The sequence below is a fragment of the Chionomys nivalis genome, chromosome 1 (genome assembly GCF_950005125.1).
Source record: "Chionomys nivalis chromosome 1, mChiNiv1.1, whole genome shotgun sequence".
Taxonomy (NCBI): domain Eukaryota; kingdom Metazoa; phylum Chordata; class Mammalia; order Rodentia; family Cricetidae; genus Chionomys; species Chionomys nivalis.
In genome coordinates this window covers 145834784-145859447 of record NC_080086.1, presented here as the reverse complement: position 1 = coordinate 145859447, position 24664 = coordinate 145834784, and positions in this window count along the sequence as shown.

Here is a 24664-nt window from a genome sequence, read left to right as displayed (position 1 = left end):
AGTATACAATGGAAGAAAGAAAGCATCTTCAACAAATGGTGCTGGCACAATTGGATGTCAACCTGTAGAAGAATGAAAATAGACCCATATCTATCACCATGCACAAAACTCAAGTCCAAATGGATCAAAGACCTCAATATCAATCTGAACACACTGAACCTGATAGAAGAGAAACTGGGAAGTACCCTACAACATATGAGCACAGGAGATCGCTTCCTATGTATAACCCCAGCAGCACAGACATTAAGGGCAACATTGAATAAATGGGACCTCCTGAAACTGAGAAGCTTCTGTAAAGCAAAGGACACTGTCATTAAGACAAAAAGGCAGCCTACTGACTGGGAGAAGATCTTCACCAACCCTGCTACAGACAAAGGTCTGATCTCCAAAATATATAAAGAACTCAAGAAACTAGACTTTAAAAGGATAATTAACCCAATTAAAAAATGGGGCACTGAACTGAACAGAGAATTCTCATCAGAAGAAGTTAAAATGGCCAAAAGATACTTAAGGTCATGCTCAACCTCCTTAGCGATCAGAGAAATGCAAATCAAAACAACTTTGAGATATCATCTTACACCTGTCAGAATGGCTAAAATCAAAAACACAAAGGATAGCCTTTGCTGGAGAGGTTGTGGAGAAAGGGGTACCCTCATCCATTGCTGGTGGGACTGCAAACTTGTGCAACCACTTTGGAAATCAGTGTGGCGGTTTCTCAGAAAAATTGGGATCAACCTACCCCTGGACCCAGCAATAGCACTCTTGGGAATATACCCAAGAGATGCCCTAGCATATGACAAAAGCATTTGTCCAACTATGTTCATAGCAGCATTATTTGTAATAGCCAGAACCTGGAAGCAACCTAGATGCCCTTCAATAGAAGAATGGATGAAGAAAGTGTGGAATATATATACATTAGAGTACTACTCTGCGGTAAAAAACAATGACTTCTCGAATTTTGCATGCAAATGGATGGAAATAGAAAATACGATCCTGAGTGAGGTAACCCAGACCCAAAAAGAAGATCATGGGATGTACTCACTCATAATTGGTTTCTAGCCATGGATAGGGGCCACTGAGTCTATAATTTGTGATCCTAAAGAAGCTAAACAAGAGGGTAAACCCAAGGAAAAACATATAGATATCCTCCCAGCTATGGGAAATAGACAAGATTGATGGGCAAAAAATGGGAATCTTGGGGGGTGGGGTGGGATGGGGATGAGGGGAGATGGGGAGAGAAAAGTGTGAAGGAGAGGATGAGGGGAACTGGGGGAATCGGGGTGATTTGGGGTAAAGGAAGGTTGGATGGGGGAGCAGGGAAACTCATACCTTAGTTAAGGGAGCCACCTAAGGGTTGGCAAGAGACTTGAACCTGGAATGGCTACCAGAAGCCCAGGGCAATGTCCCCAGTTAGTTCATTGGGGCACCTGAGGATAGGGAACCTGAAATGAACCTATCCTATAATCATACTGATGAATATCTTGCATATCGCCATAGAACCTTCATCTAGCGATGGATGGAGATAGAGACAGAGACCCACACTGGAGCACCGGACTGAGCTCCCAAGGTTATAATGAGGAGCAGAAGGAGAGAGAACATGAACAAGGAAGTCAGGACCATGAGGGGTGCACCCAACCACTGAGACAGGGGGGCCGATCTATTGGGAGCTCACCAAGGCCAGCTGGACTGCTACTGAAAAAAACATGGGATAAAACCGGACTCTCTTAATGTGGTGGACAATGAGAGCTGACGAGAGGCCAAGGAGAATGGCACAGGAACTTTCATCTGGCGATGGATCGAGAGAGAGACAGAGACCCAATTTGGATCAATCGTCTGAGCTCTTAAGGTCCAAATGAGGAGCAGAAGGAGGGAGAACATGAGCAAGGAAATCAGGACCACGAGGGGTGCACCCACCCACTGTGACAGTGGAACTGATCTATTGGGAGCTCTCCAAGGCCAGATGGACTGGGACTGAATAAGCATGGGTTGAAACTGGACTCTCTGAACAAGGCGGACAATGAAGGCTGATGAGAAGCCAAGGACAATGGCACTAGGTTTCGATCCTAATACATGAACTGGCTTTGTGGGAGCGTAGCCTGTTTGGATGCTCACCTTCCTGGACCTAGATAGAAGTGGGAGGACCTTGGTCTTCATGTAGAGCAGGGAATTTGGACTGCTCTTCAGTATCGAGAGGGAGGGGGAGTGGACTAGGGGGAGGAGAAGTGGAGTGGGGATAGGGGGAGGGGAGCGGAGGGAGGGGGCAATATGTGGGAAGAGGGGGAGGGAAATGGGAAACGGGGAGCAGTTGGAAATTTTAAGTAAAAAAGAATAAAAAAAAATTAAAAAAAACCCACATTTTTATAAAAAAAAAAAAAAAGAAATATTTCTTTTTCTGCTTCCCATGCAAATTAGATCTATGCATGTCTCTCTTAATGTCCTCATTGTTGTCTAAGCTATCTGGGATTGTGCTTTGTTGGCTGTTTTCTTTGCTTTATGTTTAAAAAGACAAGATCTTCTGAGTAAATTTGGTGCATGGGGACCTTGGAGGAGGCTTGAAGGGAAGGATAGAGGCAGGGAGGGGAGCAGAGAAAAATGTAGAGCTCAATAAAAATCAATAAAAAAAAAGGAGAAAAAGAAAAAAAAAAAAGAAAAATACAAGTTCAAGAACCCAGAAATGTCCGTGGGAGGTTGGTTGAGGGACAGTTTATTCTCTTTTCCTTTTTTGATTATCAATAGTTTTTTTTTTCATAGACATTTTCAGAGAAACCGAAATATTGACTTTATGGTATTATCCAAGGAAGCTAGAACTATCATAGCATGATATCATATCATAGCATGATAACATATCATCTCATGACAGAATTATTGTAATTGTGATTAGCACAAATTGTGTAAAATAGCTCCTAGAAGAAAGGAAGCCCTTCGTTAGAACCACATACCTGGCGCTGTCATGTCTAGCATGGTTTGGTTCTGAAAACATGACCGGGGCAACTTAGGAAGGAAGAAAAGCCAGATCTGAGGAAACAGCAGATACACGCACAGCCAAGCTAAGACTGGGTAGACTGAGCTCACTCTGACGGACTGTACCTACTGTGCAGCCCAGAAACTCATTGCATTTATTATGCACAGCGTGGGGAGGAGGAGGAGCTAGCTAGACTTGGTGGTAGGTTTCTATAGTAGCGCAGTCTCAGGTTGGATTCATCTAGAAGAGGAAGGTGTGGTCTATGCTTTCTGCACACTGTCGAAATTCACACGGAGATCAGGGAAGGCTCTGCCTCATCCCTAAACATGACCGGGGAAATGCTTTGTCATCCCCATGGACCCAGGACATTGGGGCCATTAAGATGTCATGCTCATGTCAACAGCACACACTCACTTAGGACTTCATCTGCTCCCCAGATACTATTGTGTATCTGGCTCAAACTCTACAGGTGGGGAGCTTGCCGGCCCCGGGGGTGAACCCACTACTCTTATTCTGCTAAATGGACACAGTACCAAACTTCCAAGTTCATATCTCTACGTGCTGCTCCCAGACTTCACCAGAACACTTTCTTTGTGCAGTAGAAAGGGTGAATGCCGAAAAATCACAATCAGTTAGAGTACAGAGAATAAGCGTCAGGGGAATAGTCAGTCACAAATGAACATCTGTGTCATATCCTCTCGCCAAGGTTCAGGGACCACTGTATAAAAGGTGCTAGAAGAGTCTAAGAACCAAGGTCAGGTTGTGGAGAACTGGAGCAGAACCGTGTCTTAAGGACATAGCAGGACCTCTGTGCTCATGAGCCCGCAATAGCTGAGGTCGTCTGCATAAGACCTGTACAATGTCAGTTCAACCACTATTCCACCACGGGACAGGGGAGTAGCTCCTGAGCACGAAGGAACTATCGACAGTTGATGGTTTCTGGGGGAGAGAGAATTAGTTCTCTTTAAGGGTGTTGTTCCTGGTAGGTCGACCATACTGCTGTGGATGGACCCTCACCTATACGGACAGCACAGATGAGAGTCAATATGTTGTTTAAAAAGCAAAAGAAAATGCAGAATTGGGGTGTAGATTATGATCTGAATACATGGTATGGCATTACCAAAGAATCAATAAAAAGGCCTTTAGGTTCATTGAATGCTAATGTACGAAGTAAGCATGAATAAGACATATGAGAATTATGGAAAAGTCTATTTTAGATTAAACAAGAAAAGATAATTTTGATCCCAGGAATATTTCAAAGTAACATGGGCAGCTGCTGATGCGCTCCCCTTTCTTCAAGGTGTTCCAGCCAAAGCTGGAAGACTGTTTTGCTCACCAACCAGTGTCAGGGAGTGAAACAGCAATAGGTGTTTAGCATCATTATCTAAGGAGCTCTGGATCTGCGGATCCCTGAACTTGAATGGAACATTCCATACACATTCTGAGGAACTTTTCCCTTTGCATTTTAATTAATTTAGAGGAAGGGCTGGAAAATTAGCTGCAGCTTCCCACGGATGTTTCCAGTATGAGTCAAGGGTACCACCCTCAAACATAACTGGTCTGCTAAGAGCAAGAAGCATTTGAAAATTACTTCTAATGTGAAAGACAGGAGTTTACTAGGCTTGGAGGCTTGTGCTTACAGTCCTAACACTCAGGAGACTGAAGTGTGAAGTCTATGTTTTTGAGAACGGCCTGGGCTAAAGAGTAAGGCTTTGGTCTCAAAAAACTGAAAAAGAAGCAACTCATTCAAAACAAAGAAATAGAGAAAATATAGAGAGAAGAAAAAATGTAAAAACAATAATAATAGCGACAACAACAGCAAAAACAGTAATAGCCAATAACACTTCATTAGCATCCCCAGAGAACTAAGAACACATTTTATGATCAACAAATTGGAGATTTCATTAAAAGAGCCAAAGGACAATGATCTTGGAAATCAAAATTATAATACAAAACATAGGAATTTCATAAGAAAGTATTGAACTCAAAATTTCAGAAATCTAAAACGTTGAAAGAGAAAACAATGAAAAGGAGATGATAAGAGGATCTAACAACTCAGCCTCAGTTCAGTAACTGAATGTTGGAATTTGAGTGACAACTGGATAAAGTGAAGAGGTACAGAGGACTGGGGGTCTAACCACAGATGGTGTTGATCCCCAGTACCAGAAACAAACAAGCAAATAAACAGGTATGATTTCTATTGAGCCAGGGACAATTGCTCATACCTGTAACCCCAGCACTTGGGGGTAGATGCAGGAAGATCATGACTATGAGGCTAGCCTGGGCTACACAGAAAGCTCCAAATCAGCCTGAGCTGTAGAACAACACCTTATCTTCGGGGGAGGCAGGAGGAAAGGGAAGAGAAGGGATTCTTTTTTTTTTTTTTTTTTTTTTTTTTTTTTTTTTTTGGTTTTTTCGAGACAGGGTTTCTCTGTAGCTTTGGAGCCTGTCCTGGAACTCCCTTTGTAGACCAGGCTGGTCTCGAACTCACAGAGATCCGCCTGCCTCTGCCTCCCGAGTGCTGGGATTAAAGGCGTGCGCCACCACCGCCCGGCGAGAAGGGATTCTTTAAAGAAATAACTCAAGGGAAATTTTATACAACTAAACCATGTGAAGCTCCAAGGTAGAAAGTGTCTGTCAACCTTGTCATTTAATTTACTTTAGTAGATTAAAAATGACCCATATCAAAGTGTGTTTGTGTGTGTGTGTGTGTGTGTGTGTGTGTGTGTGAAATTGAAGGTACTATCAAGGTGTGTTTGTGTATGAGAGAGAAATTACAGGTTACTGGGTCAAGCCTATTTTAGATTTGCAAAAAGCCAAACAAAATTAGGCCGCATGACAAAGTCAAAATTTGGGTAGAATTATAATGTTGAACAGGAACTAGTACATATAATGAATTAACTTGCTGTAAAGGGAAAGTTGTTTCCTGTTCAGAATTTTATAGTCAGTCACATGTTAGAGGCAGTGGGATAGAGGGATTGGCAGGGTCAGAAATTGAAGATTTTCATAGGTTAGCAAGATGACTCATTGGTAAGGTGCTTGCCACCCGTGCCTGGTGACTTGAATTTAACCCCTGGAATCCACATGCAAGTAGAAGAGATGGACAGGTCATCCTCGCACCTCTATATACATGCCACGCCATGTACACACACACATACACACACACACACACACACACACACACAGAGACAAGTGAAAAATAAGATTTTCACATATCCAAAACATTTTATAAACAACAGCAAATCTCTAGATAGTGTCCACACCAGGGCTACTGTTCACTGGGAGAATTTCTGGTGAAGAGATTTGAGAAGTGGGGTTGAAGCTCCCTTGTTGCCTTTCATGCCATGGGCAGAGCACAGTCAGCCAGATCCAGATTTCAGACTGGAGAGAACACTCAGATATTACAGCTGTGGAATATCTGACCATTTTCACAGCCTAGTCAGGAAAACATAAGTCAGCTTGAGGTGTACCAGATGCCAGAACACACTGGCAATAGTCGTTGTAGGAGACGGAGCACTGACCAAGACACTCTGCCAGGACACTGTTTTCGATTAAAGAGAGCATCAGACCTTTCCTCGGAGAAATCAAGGGTTAGGATCCAAGATTTGAACTTACAGCTGTAGGAGGTACAAACAGGGGAAGCTGTTTATTTGTTTTTTTTTTAGTATCTTTTATATTTATTTATTTTTTTATTGAAAAAAAATTTTCTGCCTCCTCCCCACCTCCCATTTCCCTCCCCCTCCTCTCTCCCCCTCCCCCGACTCCTCTTCTCCTCCCTCTCCGGTCCCATATCTATCACCATGCACAAAACTCAAGTCCATGGCTTCTCATCAGCCTTCATTGTCCGCCATGCTCAGAGAGTCCAGTTTCAACCCATGCTTATTCAGTCCCAGTCCAGCTGGCCTTGGAGAGCTCCCAATAGATCAGTTCCACTTTCACAGTGGGTGGGTGCACGCCTCGTGGTCCTGATTTCCTTGCTCATGTTCTCCCTCCTTCTGCTCCTCATTTGGACCTTAAGAGCTCAGACCGTTGCTCCAAATTGGGTCTCTGTCTCTCTCTCGATCCATCGCCAGATGAAGGTTCCCGTGCCATTCTCCTTGGCCTCTCGTCAGCTCTCATTGTCCGCCACATTCAGAGAGTCCGGTTTTATCCCATGTTTTTTCAGTAGCAGTCCAGCTGGCCTTGGTGAGCTCCCAATAGATCGGCCCCACTGTCTCAGTGGTTGGGTGCACCCCTCATGGTCCTGACTTCCTTGTTCATGTTCTCTCTCCTTCTGCTCCTCATTATAACCTTGGGAGCTCAGTCCGGTGCTCCAGTGTGGGTCTCTGTCTCTATCTCCATCCATCGCTAGATGAAGGTTCTATGGCGATATGCAAGATATTCATCAGTTTGATGAGAAGCCAAGGACAATGGCACTAGGTTTCGATCCTAATACATGAACTGGCTTTGTGGGAGCTTAGCCTGTTTGGATGCTCACCTTCCTGGACCTAGATAGAAGTGGGAGGACCTTGGTCTTCCTGTAGGGCAGGGAATTTGGACTGCTCTTCAGTATCGAGAGGGAGGGGGAATGGACTGGGGGGAGGAGAAGAGGAGTGGGGATAGGGGGAGGGGAGCGGGGGGAGGGGGCAATAAGTGGGAGGAGGGGGAGGGAAATGGGAAACGGGGAGCAGTTGGAAATTTTAATTAAAAAAGAATAAAAAAAATGAGAAAAAAAACCCTCAAGTCCAAATGGATCAAAGATCTCAATATCAATCTGAATACACTCAACTTGATAGAAGAGAAAATGGGAAGTACCCTACAACATATAGGCACAGGAGATCGCTTCCTATGTATAACCCCAGCAGCACAGACATTAAGGGCAACATTGAATATTTGTTTTGTTTTTAAACAGCGGCATTCCTGGTTCCTAAAGCACCGGTCGTTCTTGCCTAGGGATGGCGCTGACCGCCTTAAGTATCAGACACAGTCTATTTGAGGGGAGCTTTAGAGAAGTGAAGTTTTCTTCCCCTAGGGAATTCAGGGGAAGAGAATCTTGACAAGTCAACCACTTCCTTTCTGAGGCAAGCAGAAGCTTATGTCAGGCGCAACTTTTCCGGGAAGACTCCGGGATGATATGATAATGTGTTTCATGAGACTTGGGGAGCAATGCAAGAAACAGGAAGACAATGCAAACGGAGATACAGACAGTGTAAAGATAATCAGGAAGACAGCAAAGAGGAAGCTGCAGAGCTGCAGGTGCGAGGGCAATGTCCACGGCGCATGCGCGGTGCGGGAGAGGCATGTGAAACAGGTCGCTACACGTTTTAGAAAGCTTTGTGCAGCTGTAACGGGACTAAGACAACCTGTGCTTAAAATGTACAAGCTCATTAGACTTGCTATATTTATCCATCCAAGAACCTGCATCCTCCCCAAGCAAATGATATTTGCTGGCTAGGATAAGAGTAGGGCATTACCTTCTCGGTGCCATATCTGTGGTGGCACAAGTCTGTACTGCTACCCCCAGAGAGGCCAAGGCAGGAGGATATCTGTGAGTCCGAGGACAGTGTGTTCTCTATAGTGAGTTCCAGATCAGCCAGAGATTCATATGCGGATCCTGTCTGAAAAACCAAAAGTCAGTCATTTGCTGGGGATATATAGCTCAGTAGTAGGACACGCTGACAAGAAAACCAATCACCTGCATCAGCCACAGCAATATCACTCTGCAGTTCTATTCCAAAGTAATTTGTTTTATCCAGTCCTTTGCTTTTCCATTGGAATTATAGGGTTTACTTTCTTACAACGAAATAGTTCTAGGGTTTTAGTAGTAAGAACGACAAATCTACAAATGAACTTGGGGAGACAGAACACCATATCAATTCTGAGTCTTTCGACCCATGAATGCAATTTAATTTTCCATCTATTTAGGCCCTTTTAAATGTATTTTCCTAGTAAATTTCAGGCAAGCCACACGTCCACCTCATTTCTATTGAGTTCCACGCTAATATTTCATGGGTTTTGAGACACAGTCCTACACACTTTTTGTTAGATTTATCCTTACATAGTTTATGTTTTCTGATAAAATTCTAAACAGGACTCATATTTACTTACAAATGTCATAAACACATTTTATTTATTATTATTACATTTGTAGGCTTGTGTGTGCCACAGCATGCATGGAGAAGTCTGAGGACAGTTTGCATGGTCAGTTCTTTCCTTCCTCCCTCTGGGTTCCAGGGACTGAATTCAGGTCACTGGGCATGGTGGGAGGCCCCCTTCCCTGTGGAGCCATCTCTAGTCTACTATTCAAATTTACATTTCACTTTCTGCCTTTCGATTGCTAGCATAAAGAAATATGACTAAGTTTTGTATGTTGATCTTGCACAGAGCTTACTTGGGTTCTGTTCCTTGAGGACTCCATAGGACCGTCTATGTAGATAACCATGTTGCCCGTCAGTAGTGACTTAAGGGTGTCGCAAACTACTTTCTTTTCTTTTCTTTTCTTTTCTTTTCTTTTCTTTTCTTTTCTTTCTTTCTTTCTTTTTTCTTTTTCTTTTTTTGGTTTTTTGAGACAGGGTTTCTCTGTAGCTGTGGAGCCTGTCCTGGAACTAGCTCTTGTAGGCAGGCTGGCCTCAAACTCAGAGATCTGCCTGTCTCTGCCTCCTGAGTGCTGGGATTAAAGGCATGCACCACCACCGCCCGGCAACATACTTTATTTTCTTGCTTATTGTACGAGGTGGGACCTCTAAGACAATACTAAATAAAAATTAAGCTTGCAGGTGTTTCTGCACTAGAAATTCTTCAGCATGCTGAGGGTGTTTCTTTCCAGTCTTGGTTTTATAAGTTTTTAAAAATAATGAACAGCAAGTACTCTGTGTATATGATACACACAGGTGTTTGTTAGCCTATGCAGATTTATTTTGATTTGGATATCATTGGTCAACTTTTTAAAAGTCAGGGGTGCTATGCAACCTAAATTCAGATTTCTAGCAATGAAAACAGTGGGGCCCTGGAACTCTGGCAGACAAACAAGTCAGTGGAAGTAAATGAGGAGCTCGAAATAATCCCACATTGCTCTGGAAAATGGATTCATGGTAAATGCAAAAGAAGTTAGTGGAGAAAGAGTAGTTGAAATGTTGCTTAAAAACTGAGTATCTATCTGGTCAGAACCTTGCAAACCCTTGGAATGCAGTCCCCTGGGTCATGTCATATTTTCCCTATTGTTAGATTTATTTTGCTAAAGCATTCCTAAGAGCTTCCACGTTTGTGTTTATGAAGGACTTTTGTTTTTCCATATGAACATCAGAAACTACTTTCTAATGTTTTATTTTCTTATGTGTATGTATTTGAATGTGTACATGTATATGGTAAGGCAGATTTGGGGCGGTCAGAAGACAACATGCAGGACCTGATCTTTCCATTCACTTTTGGGGTTCTGGAGATTGAACCTCAGTACTTAGGCTTGACAGCAGGTGCTTCAACATGCTATTTCATCTCACTAGTGCCTGAGAATCTACTTTCTTAGAATCAAAACCAATTCTTGGATTTTAATAGAGACAGAAGAAACTATAGATGAGCTTGGGGAGAAATAGCACCTTGTATGGTTTGCTATGTTTTTGTCAAGCTTTTATTTCAGATAATATTGGTTTCAAAAAGCTAGGAAGGACTTGTCCCTCCTACTTGAAATTGTGGTAGAATTTCTGTGAGTTCTTCCTTATTGTTTTGTGGTATCATTAGTGAAACCACCTAAGGCTTGAGTTTAATTCATGGGAAAGTGTTATCTTACAAATTTCATTTCATTACTGCAATCAGACCTATGCAGTTTTTGTTTTGAGTGATCTTGGGCATGTTCTGACTCCATCAAAAACTCCATGCATTTTATCTGGATTTTTCTAATCCTCTTGCTTGGTAGTTCTAGTCTTGTGTTGATGGCACCTCTCCCTGGCCTTAGCATCTTCTTTCTCCTCATCAGCCTGGCTAACAATCATTTTATCAAATCTCTTCATTTGGTTTCTGCAACCTCCACCAGCCCTAAGCAGTACTGGAGAGGGGACCAGTTTCTCCACAAGGGGAGGCAAGCTCTCTACCACAGAGATGCAGCTATGACTTGTCCTCATTGATTTCCAGTCTGATCTTTATTTTACCCTGGTTTTGTTTACATCTGGCATTATTATTATTATTATTCCCATTTATTTATTTATTTATTTATTTATTTATTTATTTATTTATTTATTTATTTATGGTGGACACTAAGGTCTTTGATAGCCTTTTGTAATGGTGGCACTTCCTATTTCCAGTGTGCCTTCTCTACTGTAGTAACTTTTCCTGTAAGTTCCTCTTCAGGCATGCCCCACCAGGCTTGGCTTCATTTGTTTGATTTTTAGTGGTGCTGAGGATCAAGCCCTGGACCCTGCACATGGCAGGCAAGTGCTCTTCCTCTGATCTATCTTCACAGTTCTGTGTGTTGTGTTATCATTCTCAAATTACATTGAATTTGCCTTTGGGTTGCTTCTGTTTTCATGAATTAGTTAGAAGCATATTATTTTATTCCTAATATTTAGAGATGTTCCCAGATATATTTTTCTTTTGATTTCTGCATAATATATGTGGTGGTCCAGAGGATAGACAATGAATGACTTGAGATATTTTCATGTATTGACTAGCCTTATAGATCTTGGTACATGTTCCATGTATACTTAAGAAGCATGTATGCTCTCTTGCTCATGAGTGGAATTTTGTCTGGATATCGGTAATGCCACATTGTCTGGCAGTAGTGTTCAAGTGTCTCACATCCTTACTGGTTGCATGTATATTCATTTTTATCGGTTGTTCAAAGAGGGCTGTAGCAATTCATGACTATAAGTGGATTTGTCTACTTCTTGAAGTTCAATCAGTTTTTGCATCATGAATCTTCACGCTCTGTTACTAGAGTAATAACTATTTGGGGCTGTTATATCCTCTTGCTGACCTTTAGCTATGAATGACCTTCTGTTTTCCTAGCAGTCTTACTGGCTCCTGACCCACTGATCAATAGCACGAAACGGAGACTTTAGGCTCCAGTTAAGAGAAACTGGTGTCTGCCAACAATCTGAAAGTGGCTGGAGGCAGATTCCTTCACAGGCTTTTCAGATGAGAGCTTAGACAGTGCGTTTAACCCTGATGCCACTTTCTGAGACCCAAGAAGGAGAACTCAGCTATACTGCACTCGAATGTTCGACCTTGGCTGTGAATATTGAGAACAGTCTGTGCCCCATTCTAAGTTATTCTCTGTGTGTAAAACAGTGTTTTGTTTTTTGTTTATTGCTTGTCTTTTCTTTAGATTGTGTCTAGCCCTGGAAGATTCTATGTACAGGAGGTTTTCACTCTGTTTTGAGGATGGGGAATGACTGCACCTGGGTGCACACCTGGGTGGCACTGTATGTCTGGCACCACTCACATGGCACAGACTGATAACTGACAAATTCCTGAGTACAGAAAGGGTGTCGTATTAGAAATATATCCAGATATATTGAGACAGTAGGGGCACACGAGTATCTTAAAATCGTATCAGGAAAGCCAGGTTTGAGAACTTATCAGATGCATCAGCTCCTTCACCAGGATGTCATAAAGAGATGGCACCCAGCACGGGCACAGCCACAGCCTCCAGAGACCTCTCATCTGACTACCATGTGTGTGTGTGTGAGAGACAAGAGGAGAGCTCCTGGCTGACCCAGCGGCTTCAGTTTCACTTGTTCCCTGATGCTGACATGGTCTAGTTGAACTGCTATCTGCTTATCCTTCTGCTCACCCATCTGGACCAGTAGTCCATCTGTCCATCTGGTTCTTCTGAACCTGATCCTGCCTTTGCTTCACCTCATTTCTGAAACTCAATTCTGACCCGCAGCCTAGGCTCTGTAGCCAGCATCCAGCCTTAAGGTAGGAGAAGAGCCGTGAAATGCTGTGTCTGGATGTGGTACAGTCAATGCCTACATTGGGCCTATAGAAGGCTGGGCCTATTCAACAGTCAGTTGTGGATGGGAGAAGAGTGTCCAGGGCCCTGCTTCTTCCTGCTTAACTATTGGCTACTAGTGTATTTGGTGGAGTAATCATTATCTTTAGTTGTGTATTCCTTTAGCCACCCGTAAGGCTGCACTTCCCGGTTCTGAGGCCAGCGCATGTTTCCCAGGTGCACATGCGTGAGTTGCCCGCCATCTGCGTCACCAGCGTCTGACGTAGAAGCCCCTGTACGCAGGCGCAGGGCGTAGTGTCACCTGTCATCAGCGTCTGACGTGGGCACATCTTTCCCCCTCATGCGCATATGCTGGGAAACCTTTAAAAGCTGAAGGTGCCATTCCCACCCTCTCTTCCTGCCCTTTTGTTCACTGTTTCCCTGAGCTGTCTGCACAGATCTTCTTAATAAACTTATACACGTGGGTTTGTTTGTGTTTCGTGCTCTCTCCTCATCTCTGCAGCACATTTTAAGTTGTGTGTCCAATAGTGAGTCCACTGGACTCCATGGATAGTTCTAACCCATGACCACACAGATGATCTTAATTAAACTTAGTGTGTCACAAAATAACAGCAACAATGACAATGACAACAAGAACAATAAGTTATAAGTGTGAGAGGGACTTGTGGAGCCCAGAGGGTAATAAAGGTGGGAGAGAGATGGGGGTTTATAATAATTGGAATGTGCTTTATACACATATGAAATTGTCAAAGAGCAATCTCCATAAAAGTTTAAAAAGAAAAGATGCTATCAACAGAAGGATAAATCACAGACTGCAAGAAAATATCTATAATGCATATTTCTAAGTAGGTATCAGAAAGTAAGTGTTTACAAAAAGATACATGGCCAATCAAAATGAGAAAACATGGTTGACAAATAAACCCACTGAACATGTTCAGTGTTATTACTCATCAAATAAACATGTCTTTTAAAAGAGTTTCTAGGTTTCTATTTAAATAGTCATAACTATTTTTCAAAATTAGAAAAGTTTTTGTCTAAGAATGACAATACCAGAATTTCTATTCTTCTGTCATCCATTGTGTCTACTGATTTTTATTCATGTGATTTTATTTCGAGTGCTTGGTTAATTTCAATTATGTACCAAATAATACACATTAAAATTGCATGTGGCAATATTTGAGGCCCGAGACTGTGCTATCTTCTCGCACAGAGCACGTCTCTTAGATCCCACTGGGCACTTGAAAGTAATGACTATCAGGACCTCTGTCTGGTTTCAAAGGCCCAGATGACCCCAAGCTGGGTTCCTGTCTATGGTGGTACTGCCTATTGTTTGGTCTTTTGGAGGTGGCCTGCTGACTCTGTGACTCAAAAGACCTCAGAATCTCTGGTGTTTCTCCCTTCAGTCTCCAGAAGCGGTCGGACCTGTGCCTCACCTTCTTATCCTTTCAGCCATGTCTTTCCAAAATTAACTCTGATCACACCCTTCCTAGAGAGAAAGGCCTTACCTTTGCCAGGATTTGAGAAAGAAGTCTACTACTGAGCCAGTTAATGGAATAAAAGGTATTCTAACTGTCTCCTTTTTGTTCTTCCTTTCCAACTCTGTTAGGATTTGCCCAAGCTTTCTTTTATTTATTTTTATTTTTTTATTACTTTATAAATAATACCATTCAAAATTTCCACTTCCTCCCCTCCTCCCACTTCTCAGATCCTAGTCTGTTTGGATGTTCAAGCTGTCTTTAGACAGAGAGACAATAGCCCAGTAGAGGACAAATTAGCAGTCAGAGTCACCGAGGCTTTCTTAGCATAAGACATTAAGAGGACAGGTAGTGGGGACAGGTGATGAGTGTGACTGTCTCCACAAGGGCTCTTAAGCTTGCTTTTTCCCTTGTTTTCGAACAATGTCCAAGAATGCGGAGAATCTCTTAAGCTTTTATGAGGAAAACCTTACCAAGTCACCTTCCTAAACTGAAATTTCAAGACATTTCACCAGGAAAAGTCAAAGATGACTCCCAAGACCAATAAATCAATCAAAATACCTATCAGATGTATGAGCAATTCTGACATGTGTTAGCAGACTAGGGTTTGGAAGGGATGGGGTGGGGTGGGTAGAAAGCTTCCTGGCTCAAGATCTACAGGCTCGAGTTCAGACCAACTGCGTCCTAGTCTTGAAGTGCTGTCTAAGTTATCAATAAAATCTCAGGAGTCAGATACTGCAGTAGAAACCTGATAAATTCACAGAGTGACTAAGAAAAGATAAGCTGATTCTACCCCTTCACCTTCCCAGATGGAAAAGACTATGCGTCTTTCTAAGATCCTCCCTACTACGTCCCGAGCCCTCCTATCTCGGTCCTCCAGAACCTCTATGGCTAATTCTGGCCAGCTGGATGTTGACTCCACCTCTGATTCAAGGTTTAGCTTTATATGCAATTTCAGAGTGACAGTGTGAGCCAATCTCCCAAAACAACACCTCATTTGTCTCTTCTTTCTTAACATATGCTCTCCAGTCTAAAAAGCCAAAGACGTGGTTTCCTTGACAGAGGCAAACGGCCCAAGGTGTGGGGCCCTGGGTAGCCTTAAGTATCCTTTGTCTTAAGCACAAGGAATCCTAGACCAGGATCCTGACCAGTTGAGTGGCTAGAAAATGTCCTACAGTTCACAGGGGAAGGAAAACAAGACTGTGTGGGCTTGGGGTTGTTTGTTTTACTATCGTTTGAAAAAATAAACACATTTTGCTGTCTGGAGTCAGTAGTCATGCTTTGGTCTTGCAACTCTTAAATCAGTGACATGGCACAAAGAGGGGGAACATGAAGTTAAACTCAAATCCAGTCATGCTCCAGAATGTTCTTTCCTCAGTCTCCAAGAGTCTCAGAGCCTCTCCAGACTCCTGGCTCCCTTGGCAAATCTATTCTGTGAGAGGAGCCAAGCAGCCTTTGGAATTACCTTTCTAAGGAAATCTGGGGAGAAGGACAATAGCGAGAAGAGCCAGATTATGTCATGGAAAACAGCTGCCTCTTACCCTCCAGAGCGCCTCCTGTAAGACCTACAGCCTTCTGAAGCACAAAAATGATCTAGAGTGATTTAAATAATGCACATGCATGCGTGCAAGCCCACGCATGTGCACACACACACCACATACATACATATGTACTCATACTCACATAGATTCTGTGCCTTCTTTGCAGAAGGCCTGATTCATTGGGTGTCAATTGAAGCCCAGTTGACTTCATTTTCAACATGTAAAAAGTTAACTAACCACGAGCTCTACCTTGGAGAGACCCCATCATAGACACTAAGCCCATGAGCCAGAAGATTCTTTTAAATGGGGTGGGAAGTCTTCATTAATACCATTGCTAATTTATTTATTATGTAGAGCTTAATTCTTTAAGCACGACTTTCAAAATGATATAAGAAAGAGAATCAAACTTTTTAAGTCCTATGAGAAGCCAGCAGTAGTTTTATGCCATTAGAAAAGATATAATTTAGTTGAATAAGCAGAATTACAGTTAGGCTTCCTTTGTTTTTATTTTATACATGCATATAATACTTGGTTGCTTCCAGTAGAGTTGAATTTTTTCCTTCCTTCCTTCCTTCTTTCCTTCCTTCCTTCCTTCCTTCCTTCCTTCCTTCCTTCCTTCCTTCCTTCCTTCCTTCTTTCCTTCCTTCCATCCTTTGCTTTTTTCCCCCAAAGCTTGGATTTCATTACAAAGCTTGGAAAAGCTATCAACCCCATGACTATTTTAAACCCTGAATTCTTCTTTGTACTTCAGGTGAAACACTCATTTAATGACATCATAAGGACTTTGTTGTGTATCTGCGATTAGATTATAGACTCCCTGCAGGTGGGGAAAGTTACTTTCTAATTTTCGCATCAAGTATACAAAGTATTAGATAGTTGTTGACTAGAAGATGACGTTAGTGATTGTAGATTTCTCTCCTGATTATTCAACTTCGTAAAAGCAGGTTAGTAGAATTCCTAGCATTTTTATAACTGATGTGAGATTTCCCTCTGTATGCTATGAATATGCTCTATTACCATTGGTTAATGAAGAAGATGCCCTGACCTACGGCAGGGCAGAATAACTGAAAACTAAGCTGAATACAGGGAGAAAGAAGGCAGAGTCAGAGAGATGCCATGTAGCTGTCAATGGAGAAATATGCTGGAAGCCACATGGTGATACATAGATGAAAAGAAATGGGATAATTTAAAATGTAAGAGCTAGCTAGGAATATACCTAAGCCATTGGCCAACCAGTATAATTATTATAGTTTCTATGTGATTATTTGGGTCTGGGTGGCTGAGAAAAAAGGGAAGTCTCCGTTTACAGATAATTTTTCAGAATACTTAAAGATTATATTTCTAACTAGGATACAAAACTATGAGAATAGAAAGAAAATGTTGCTAAGAGTACAGGTTCAAAATAAAAGTAAATCTTGAAATGCTGGCTTACAGAAACTTACCTGGATGATATGAATGCTTTCATTTTAGAAAAAAAAAAAAAAGAGAAACAATATATTGCACCATAGTTTTTTTTTTATTATAGTCTCTGCTTTCTTCATGTTTACTAGTTCTATGGTAATAAAACATAATGATAAGCATGTGCTTGGAAGGAAATGAGGAAATTGAGTAGTCCAAATGACTAAAGTTGTATTTAGTTCTAAATTTAGGATCTTAAGTAAAATATTTTTCTCACTTTGTTTTTTTAGTTCTCAATAATATACATTTTGGCCTTGTCATATCTAAGGGTCCATAGTTTTTATTGCATGTTAATTTCTAGTATCAATACATGTCTGATGCCTTTTGTATCCCATTAGGTCTTCCACCTGTATTGGTTTCAGGTCACATCAGGCTTAGACACTACATGCCTTCCCTCCTGTCTCAGAGCATCATGGGATCCTGCTTATACCTGCATCCGTACTTCCCGGAAGTGCTATCTAAATAGTGCTAGTAGGGCAAGCTTTTGTTCACTGGAGAGTAAGGCTAAAGAAAAATTTCCTCCTCTGCTTTCATTTGAACAGTCGGTTTGGGGGGTACACTGTGACAACTATGATGATGTCAGAGGGAGGACTAGGTCAGCAGGTGCTCTCCTCTGTGTTCCACAGAAGTCCTCCCTCCTGCTCACCCTCTCTCCTCATTTGCTTTCTATCTTCCCATCCTCCCGTGCCATCACCACCCACATTATCCACCCCCTTGCTTCACAGGATCACACCAGGCAAGAGCTCATACATGAGATGTGAGTTCTTCCTTTGGGAGGAATCTCAGCAAAGGCATTGTGAAAGTCAAGAGGAGTAGCCAAGAGAACATTCCAAGTGGTGAGTGACCTAAGGTACAGTGCATGAACTTTTAAAACAGATGAGATTCCGCTTAGGCTAATGTAACATGTCTTTGCATTAACTGTGGTAGAATACCTGGTTATCTTTAAAAGGCCTTTTTTGTGCTAGGGAGATGATGGTTCAGTTGGTCAAGTACCTTTGGTACGTGCACGAGGACCTGAGTTTAGGTCCCTAGGCACTGTGTATAAGTGTGACATGATCACTTGAGTCTTGATCCCTAGCAAGGGAGTGGGAGTCGGGATGGACCAGCAGAGACAAGCAGATCGCTGGATCTTGCTGACCAGCTAGTCTTGTTAATGGTGAATTTTGGGTTCACCGAGGGACTTTGTCTCAAAAGAGAGAGTGGAGAATGATATTTGAAGTCAGCTGACATCAAGCCCTGGCCTCCACATACATGTGTACATCTGCATGCACTCACGCACACACACACACACACATGTGTACACACACAAATACAAAGCACAAACATACACACATGCACACACACAAACAATACACACAAACACACAGCACACACATGTACACATACATACACACATGCAAACACACACACGCACACACATATACACACCACAATCTCTCTCTCTGTCTCTCTCTCTCAAAAGGTATTTCTGCAGTTTGGATCTAGTTCCAGGCAAGGCGGTTGTATTGCACTTGGTATATGTTAGGCTTAAACCAATCAACTTCTTTCTCTTCGAAATATTACTTATTTTTTCAGTAAACAAGGGAAGCTGTTTACCCTCTTTCTTTGCATTTGGGTTGTCACTTTATGTATTTTGCCAATTCCAGCAACAGAATGGATAGCCTCCAGCTCCAACTGTAACTCTTCTGCTGCCTAAGGAAGGATGTGAGCAAACATTCAAAATGTTGTCACGCCCAATTTCAGCTTTACTGAGAAATAAACATTTCTTCGGGATCTAGTGTAGAGCCCTGGTGTGTAGGAAGTACTTACTGTGATGACTCCGCCCCCCAGATTCTCGACGTAAACCAAAGGGCTCTGCCATCAGTTAAGGTGTCACAATGGACAAGTGTGGCGGGAACTGTGAGGACAATCTTACATTTGGGGAAAGACTCATACTCAAAGTCCATTTAATTTTGCTTTGTTTTGAAACAGGGGTCTCATTGCACTGCCTACATTGGCCAAGACCTGGGCTCAAGTGGTCCTCCTGCCTTACCCTGGAGCTGTGGGCAAGCATCATTACCTCCATATTAAAAGTCGATTGTTTTATTAAGTTAAAGATAAATAAGCAATTAAAAGTAAGACAGATGTAGCGGGGAGCACCTGTAATACTGGAATCCAGGATGTGGAGTCAGGAGGGTTGCCAGGAGTTCCAAGGGAACCTGGCCTACATAGGAAGTTCTAGGCAAGTCTACTTGTAGTGTGAGACCAAAGAAAGAAACAAAAGAACAAAAGAAAAAAAGAAAAAGGAAACAAGTGGACCATTCTGTTGAGAACTGACTAGCACTTCATTCTGACAGCTCTGAGAGGGAAGAAATGGGTCAACAATAGGCAGTGAGCTCCAGAAATTGATTTTCCCCAAAGATGACAAAGGATAAAGATGAGTTCTTTTGCCTAAGTTCATATGGCAAAGGTCTATTTAAAACTGATCATGGATATATCAAAATTACAGAGGAAGAACTTAATATCTGTTTTTTTTTTTTAAATATTTAGAAAAACCCATGTTGTCTATAAGTACCACAATTAGTCAGGTTATTTATTTATTTATTAATTTTATTTTTAATTTTATTTATTATTATTTGATTCATTGATTTAGATTAACTGTTTGGCAAGAGGGTACTGAAAGGAAGTGAGTCCCTTGACAGCCTCGTGGCTGATACTAAAGTGTATCTGTTAGAACGACAATCCTTGCGGAAGCCGGAGAGAGTTGGAACAAGTGCTATGTCTGAGGATGGTAAACGGTAACCACACTTGCTTGAAGCAAACCAGAGAACCTAACATAAGAAACAAGAGGAAGGGGGAAGAAGAGGGAATAAACAACGGTGATGAGCTGGGTGAGTGGGGTGGTCATGAAGCCTGGCCATTTATCACATGAAATATTGGACTGAGTTGAGTTGAGTCATGTTGGACACTGCAGAGGCCCCATCCTCACTCCCTGAACCTTGGGGTAATCTTTAGACATTACCATTAATTATTTAGACTCAGAAGGCTGCAAAAACATCTTGATTCATTGGCAAAGTGACAAGCATATGGTGTGTTTTGCAAAGCCTTAGCTTTCTGTTGAGAGAGGCTAACATTAATTTCTTACAAACCCTATAGGGACTTTCCAAGCCAGCTATTGTTAACACAGTTCAACCTCAAAGTTGGGGAGCTAGGAGTAGTTTTGGAAAAGAAGTTAGGTACCAACGAGCAGCTTATTTACTGGCTAATAACAAGTAAGTTTAGGGGAAACACACACTTCTCGCAAAGAGCTACGGAGTCTCCAACAGCTTGGCACTTTGATGGATCGGCAAGGGGGCAGGCCCATTTAGTGGGCCTATAGGACAGTGCTTAGGATCTGGTTTCTCCACAGTGCTTGGCACTCAACTAGCCTTGCTGCAGGCAGAAGTCCTGCTTCAGCTATGCTCTGCTTGAGGGGTGTAAACAGCGTGCCCGCCCGCTCCTGACGCACAGCTGTTGGTGAGCAACTCCCTGCAGAACCATGGGAGGTGGAGAGGAATGTGGGAGGACAGGTGTGGTTGAGAGAAATGAAAGGTAGATAAAGAACCCCATCTCAGCCTAGATGTCTCCCATTGTTGGAGCTCTTCCTCTCAGGGCCGTAAATCCAGCTCCCTAATTAAAGTCCTGGTTAAATTTAGAGACTCCACGGACGGTGATTTATGCCTTGCTCTCCTAAATTCGTTGTCAGTTCTTAGACCTCCAAGGCATAACCGTGTTGGAATTTTGTTTATTGTGAAAGTTTACCAAAGGCAGTTTGCATAATTTAGTCTCTTGTGGCAATGGCAGTATAGATAAACAGACGTTCTCGAGACTAAGGCCAAAAGATGTTGAGAACAGCAGCAAAGAGCCAGTGACGAGGATACCAAGTGTCCGGGTGGCTATGGAACTGAGTGGGAAGGAGAGTCAACTGGGCGCTTCCACCTGCCCTTCGGCTGCCTGGAAATTAAGACAGGGAGTGTGACTAGGTGTGGAGCAACAGTTTAGATAAGTATTTCTGAAGGCTCCACTCTGAGATGAGATGGTCAGTTCTGGGATGTTCATAGGCCACTAGACCTCTTCTACTCGGAAATCCAAGCTCTCCTTGAAGATATTATGTGTTTTCAGCGTGCTGCTGGCAAAACCCATCTATAAATTTAGACTAGAGCTAGAAGCATTGGTTATATTTTAAGAGACTCCTTATTTAATATACCTTTACCTGATTAAAATCATTTAGGTTTCTTTCGGACCTCAGGGAGAATGAATAAGATCGAACATCTCTTCACATAGGAAAGGAGTATCTGCATCGTGGCCATCAAGATCACTGCCCCTTGCCCAAATGATAATCCCAATTGTCTCTCTTTCCCTGCTCTTCTCCAGATACTGACTCACTTGTTAGGTGTCTCCCACATGTGAACTCTCTCCATATTTTGTGCCCTTTCACACCAAGGGTCTCACCTTTGTACCAGAACATTCTAGAACATGCTTGTAACTTTCAAGAGCAGGCTGCCACTTAAGGCACACCTCCAATTTCTTCTTTTTTTCCATAATATTTTTATTGCTTATTTGGAAATTTCACATCAGGAATCCTGAGCACACTCACTTCCCAGCCCTCCCAGGTCTGCCCCAACCACCTGTGAGACCTTCAATTTCTAACCGTTTCTCATTCATGCCATCTATCCTGATGAACGGGTCCTAGGGCAATTGCCACAATGTTGAGATGGTCTCCCAGGTACAAGCCCATTCACTTCTCATCTGTGGATGTCACCTTGCAGCTCTCCGATGCTCACCATCACAAAGGAACACCTAAGAACAGGGATGGTGTCTTGTGAGGCTCAAGACTATGACATGCAAAAGCAGCAGGTGAGGGGAGCTAGCAAGGAGGATGCCAGAGACACCCCATCCCTCTGAGTTTGCATCTTCTGCTTGTCCACTGTACCATGCTCTACCCAACTGCCCATTGTGGTCAGTGGAAATCTGGTCTTTCCTTGGGGCCCTGCTCAGTTGCCATGTCATCAAACCCCTGAGATGTGTTCCTATCCATACTTTCTTCTCCAGAAGCCTTTATTACATAATCTCCAAGCGCAGACTTAGGGGGCAAAGCAGATGCCATCCAATTTTGCTATCGTCTGACAGGGTACTTGATTCATTGTAGAATTCAGGGTCGCTGATATAACAGGATGCTCCAAGAGTGTCTGGTGAGACAAGAAAAAAAGGGTGAAAATATTTTTTTTTCTTGAGCAATTAGTCAAGAATAGTCACAGAGCCGGGTGATGGCGGCGCACACCTTTAATCCCAGCACTCAGGAGGCAGAGGCAGGTGGATCTCTGTGAGTTTGAGGCCAGTCTGGTCTACAGAGCGAGTTCCAGGACAGGCTCCAAAGCTACAGAGAAACCCTGTCTCGGAAAAACAAACAAAGAGACAAGACAGTCACAGTAAACCGTGAATGGTGTATGCGCATGACTGTGAGCATGCACACACGTGTGTGTGTGCGTATGTGAACTGAGCTAGCTTGGGGTAGCATGAATGGTTAGTGTGCTAGAAGAACTGAGAGACCAGTGTTTTAGAGTTGGGAAGAGGAGTTTTAAGACTGGATGATTAATCAGCATGGTCTACACGCCAGATCCAGACTGCCACACATGAGTCCCGGCTGGCCTGCACAGCTCACCAGCTCACCCTGCCTGCCTCTTCCCTCCACTTCCTGGATTTCTTCCACTGGAAGCATCCTTAGCAACGTGCCCCACACTCCAGGTACCCACCATCTGTCTGCCTGAGACACTTCTCTGCTCCTTAGTGCCCACAATTTCTAAGTTATCCCTGAAACAGTACTTTTCTGTGGTTCTCCCCATGGTCGCCTCTCATCTTATTCTCTCTTCCAGACTGATCCGATTTTAATTCTGTTCATACTATAAGAAGTTTATGGTTCCATTTCTGCCCATAGTGTGTGGACTCCACATAGGGTGATACCTACTGAGAGAAAACCCAGGACCGTAAAAGACAGATGGAATCTGATCCTCACCAAACTGATACTTTGAGCATGAGGCTGATTTTTCTGTTTTGCTTTTTTTTTCCTCCTGTTCCCCCGTCCTCTCCTGCTTCCCTGCAGGGTGGAAGCCTTTGTCCCTCTCTGTCAGAATAGGACTGTTCCAGATCTGCTCTCAGTGGTTTCAGACGAAAGCTCCTGACAGCATATCTGGCCGTCTGTACTTTTTATTTGCTGGTCTTTCCCCTCTTCAGAAAGCCAAGGGGAAGGCACAGATCTCAGGAAGGCGTCCGCCCTAGGGAGACTCCTGTGCAGAGGGTGCCTGATGGGGTGGATTCATGGCTGTTCTGAGCCTCGGAAACGCGAGTGCAGGCTTAGCTGCCTCCCCCCAGCTGCTCTGTGGGGCGCGTGTAGAATGTCTGCAAACAGTCCCCGTGTGCTTATAAAACCTCAGGTCACTGACAACCGCGGAGCTCATTTGCTGTGGCCAATTTAGCGCTAATAAGCTGAAACTGGGCTTCGGGGCTTTGTTTCCATGGCACGCAAGCTCCCTTTAGAAACACATTTCCCAACCAGAGATTGCAACCTAATAGAGTTGCCCTTCTCCTTTGTGTAAACTGACTTGTAGCTCATTTTGGAAACATTTCCCCCCTTAGCTGAACCACAGCTCTCATTTTGGTCAGTGAGCTCCACCAGGGGGACAGCTTGCAAGCCATCCTCCTGTGCACCCCGCTTACCCACTGTCTGGGCAGTATAGGGAGGAACTGCCTCGGAACTAGTGGGGGAAGTCTGCTCCTCCAGATCGGGCCACACGTGTGATAGGGACCACTGTGGCAAGCTCTGGGCCAGGATACCCAGGTGGGACTCAGAGCTCTCCCCTCTGAGGACTTCTTCAGCTCTGGCCCTGTTGAGGCTCACCTAGTGCTATACAGATGGCAGCTACTCACCTCTGCCAGGAAGGAGCCCTCTTGGGAGCTGTCATCACTCCCAGCAAGGATAAGGCCCTCTGTGACTTGATTCTCAGTGACTTGGAACTTTGAGCTCACTTCTCATGGCAAAGGAGCTGATCAGAAGGCTCTCACAATTTTCTCACATGTGGAATAAAATGGAAAGAATTTTTTGGGGGGAGCAGTGGTCACAGGCACAAATATCCCTGACTCCCTTCAACCAGTTCTTGTGGGTTCTGGAGCTCGCTCCTCTGCCAATGCTAGCTTGTCAGACTGGCCCCAGATAAAAAATGTCTTGTTTTTCCTCCACCTTGCGTGAGCCCCTGAGGACAGAATGGGAAGGAGAGACCCAAAATCCAAC